Below are 4,196 nucleotides of genomic sequence, written 5' to 3' on the forward strand. Positions count from 1 at the left end.
GACAAGAGCTGGAGGTTGGGGCTTTCTTCTCAATTTCACTCCAACGATCAAGTCAACTTTAAAATTAAAGAGTTGAAGAAAGTAAGATGAGTTACCACTAAAACGGAGAAGAACTTGTTTAACAGACAGTTGGAGGGTGCCCTTCAAACTGGATAAAGTGGTGCTTCATGTTATTATACAGTAAATAAAAGAGTGTTCCAACCTGAAAGGCTTTCTCATGTGTCTCAATTTCAAAAGCTAAGGAAGCACGGCATGAAGGTTACACGCTTTTGAGTTTTGAGAAGTCAAGTTTTCATGTCAGATTTTTTTTTTGGACAGAATAAGTTTACCAAGATAAAGTTCTGAGTTGGATACGAGCTGGAGGGTGGACAATATATGGTCGAATGATGGAAAATTAAATGGTCGGACCTTTCTCCAATGTCACTCCAACCATCAAATCAGTAATAAAATCAATTGGTTGAAGAAAGCAAGATGAGTTACCAATCAAATGGAAAAAACTATTTAGGGAAAATCGCCAATTTAGTCCTCAAACTATTTTACTAAAGTCGATTTGGTCCCTGAAAGTTTTATCGCACCAATTAAGTCCCTTAACGAAAATGCTTGTGCCAATTGAGGACTTATACGGCGTCGCCACCCAAAACTCATGTATCTGCACAGAAAACAACGGCCAGGCAAGGGCCTTTTTGGAAGTTCGCATCCTAATTTATACGGGAAGCAAGACAGAGCCTATTTTGCATCCGAATTGGGGAAACCTATGAAATTAAGGGTTTTCCAAGACAGAAACCCATTTTGCATGCAAATAGCGGAAGAAATTGGGGGTTTGAAACCGATTCAAAATTCCACACAGTAGGGAGATAAGATGACGAAAACAGAGCGGAATTCCCAAATTGGTTCGCGGGCAACAGAGCAGCGCAAGGAAAAGCTGGAGGATGAATATTCCGACGGGATGGCAGCGAGGATTTCCGGTAAGTCTTGGCCTGCATGTGCGATGGTAATAAAGAAGATGCTGGAAGGAACTTCTATCACAGTTCTGTTCATGGTGTAGGATATGTTCTCCCAGATTTTGATAAGCTCCGCTTACAACAGTTTTTTTTTTTAAGGTGGATAGACAATTCTGTGGGGTCAAAGGTGAATGTGAAAACCCAAACTAATTCATGATCATTAAAATAAACATGCATAGTTCTGAGCTACTTAAAAGGTTTCACTCGGAATGATGAATAGGTACTTGAATGTTGTGCTTGAAGAAAAGTTGAAGTTATATCATTATCGAAGAAAGAAAAGTTGAAGACATATTATCATTGAAAATTTTAAGAAAAGTTGAAGATACATCATCATTGAAGAAAAAAATATCGTGGCAAAGTCTATTAGCATTTCAAATTGCTTTTTGGCTTACTAACAGGGCAAAGTGCATTTGCATGTGTTACTTCTTCTTGCACTGTTGTTAACAGTATTCTCATTTTCATTTTATGAATCTGAGAATCAAAACATCGGAATAGTAGGTTTCTTATGTTCTAGCATACTGGGCACATGCTGCTAAATAAGAAGTCTTTCATTTTAAGCAGTTTGAAAGGTTAAAAAAATCCCCCTCCCCAGCTTTCTTACTGATTTATTAGTGTTGAATCTGTTTCTTATATACTTTGATGTTTTGGACCAGAAGCTTAGATAGAGAGAGATGCAAGTTGCAAACTCAGAAAGGATTGGATATTTTCACTGGAAAAATGCATCAAAATGGTAGAACGTAGATGAACTATTTATTACCACTGATGCTAGCAGCTATATTCTGTCTTGGAAAACCCCTAATTTCACAGGTTTCCCCCAATTCGGATGTAAAATAGGCTCTGTCTTGTTTCCCGTAGAAATTAGGATGCGAACTTCCAAAAAGGCCCCTGCCTGGCCGTTGTTTTCTGTACAGATACATGAGTTTTGGGTGGCGACGCCGTATAAGTCCTCAATTGGCACAAGCATTTTAGTTAAGGGATTTAATTGGTGCGATAAAACTTTTAAGGACCAAATCGGCTTTAGTAAAATAGTTTGAGAACTAAATTGGCGAATTTCCCAAACTATTTATATGGGCATCTGGCGAGCATCCTTAAAGCCTGATAAAGGAGCTGTTTTGTGCTATTATTCAGTGTACAAAAGAGCAATTTTTTTTTTAATCATACAGCAGCGGTTAGTCTACCTTACTTCTACTCCTACTCTAACCTACACTATGGGGGAGAGGCATTACGAAGCCTAGAGAAATCGATGAAAATTGAACTATCATTGAACCAGAAGCGTGCACTATGCATCCGTATGAATTTAGAAGAAGTCACATATAATAGCACATTGATGGAAAGTAAGATTTGAACCCTTAATCTCCCACTCCACCAAAACTTATAATCTTTGGTGGTGGTCAACTCCCCAAAGGGCTGTTGATTGGACAAAAGAGTATTCCAACTTGAAAATTTTGTCATGTGTCAATGTTCCCCTTGCTGCCAATTGGTGATATAATTATAAAAAGCATCTCTTGGTAGCAATTGGTGATACAAATATAAAGTGTCCTGTGAATATCTCATATTACCTCTATCAGGTTTTTAAAACAAATGAAAAGGATAAAAGAAATCAAATATTACCGTTACTCTCAAGGTAAAAATTTTAAGGTAGTTCTTTGTAAAAAAATTTTTAAATCAAGTTTTGGTGCTCTGACCTTTTTTTTTTGTAAAGCAATTTGTGAAAATTCTTCTTTTAACAAATGCGTTCCTATTGGTTATCTGCTCTTATAGAGTTGAGCAAAAGTCTATGTAGAGAAATTGGGAATGAAATATAATGTACTAGATAAGATAATGTTAGAGTTTTTGGATAAAAGAATGTTAGCAAGAAAGGGTTTTTTTACCTCTCTTTTAAACTTATTTTTTTACTTCAGATTTGTAGAGTTTATGAAAGCTATTATAATCTTTTCATAACACCTAGTTAGCAATGTATAATTTTTCAAATTTCAGAAGAGATGACTGCAATTGTTAGAACTTTAAGGGAGATTTCAGAATCATCCCCATATATAATGCACGAATAGTTCATCCATAAGCTTTCGAGCGGGGAAAATGACAGTTTTATCCCTAAACATTAGGCCATGAACATATTTCATCCTCAAATTTTCTGGTATAATACATATAGTATCTAAACTATCAATTCTTGACTAATTTCATTCTCAAACAGGAAATCAATTTGAATGGAAATTGGGCATGTGATGGGCATGAGCCCGTTAAATCAAAAGCCTTGTATGACTTCAAATCAACACGTGATAAGCATGAAACCGTTAAGTAGAAAATGTTGCATGAATTAAAATCAGTAGAATAGAAAATTTATTTTTACTTTACCAACTTTAAAACTATCTTTCTTTCCAACTCCAATTTCTGTTCAAATTAATTAACTTCACATTTCAGGATGAAATTTGTCAAACATTGATAGTTCAAATACTAAATATATTACACTAGATAGTTTGAGAATGAAATGTATCAATGACCTAAAGTTTTAAGGATGAAAACAAGCATTTTCCCTTTTCGAGTGCATTGGAAATTTTTAATGCATTTCAAGTAAATTAGGCTTTCAATATTCCTTTTAATTTTGGTAGTTACTGTAATGGTACTGTTAAGCTAAGCAAAATTGCATTGAATTGAAACTGGGAAAGGTAATTGCAAATCAAAATACACTAAAACTCTCGAATCGCATGTGGAAGGGACACAAAATTTTAAAGAACAATAAATGGATTTTAATTGAACAAGACAAGTTGAGAAGGTTCAGAAGAGAGGAAGATAGCACCGTATTAAAATAGCAAAACAAGGCAACAATCGTATCTTGCCTGATCTTTGGGGTGGCGAATTGTGATGATATAATTTGGGCGGCTATGACAAATGTTATACAATAACATGCGATTGCTTAAATTAGCTAGTTAGGTTTGCATTATTCATTTAGATATTTTTTTTTAAAAAAATATTTCTCACTTCCCCCGACACTTTTCTCACCCCTAACTGCTAGACGCAAAATTCGAAACCTAAACTTGACAGTGGAAAAAAGAATTCTAAGATCCCTTCTCCTGGTATGAACATCATATCCCCAGTTCACTCCTTATTTCATTTTAATATGCTCAGTAATTGGTATGTTTAAATTTTCCAAACTCGATAGTATGATATTGGTACTTTCAACTATTTTGGCTAATTACC

At 35.2% G+C, this 4,196-nt stretch overlaps 1 long non-coding RNA gene across 2 annotated transcripts; it reads left to right on the plus strand.

Moving 5' to 3' along the window:
- Positions 1–676: 676 nt before the first annotated feature.
- LOC140009197 (uncharacterized) lies at positions 677–1,944 on the plus strand. Of its 2 annotated transcripts, none has more exons than XR_011816553.1 (2): positions 677–991; positions 1,655–1,944. It is a non-coding gene; the product is annotated as an uncharacterized lncRNA (long non-coding RNA). The 2 variants fall into 2 exon arrangements; XR_011816554.1 differs by having other exon boundaries at positions 677–965.
- Positions 1,945–4,196: the final 2,252 nt, after the last annotated feature.

The sequence above is a fragment of the Coffea arabica genome, chromosome 6e (assembly GCF_036785885.1).
Source record: "Coffea arabica cultivar ET-39 chromosome 6e, Coffea Arabica ET-39 HiFi, whole genome shotgun sequence".
Classification (NCBI taxonomy): domain Eukaryota; kingdom Viridiplantae; phylum Streptophyta; class Magnoliopsida; order Gentianales; family Rubiaceae; genus Coffea; species Coffea arabica.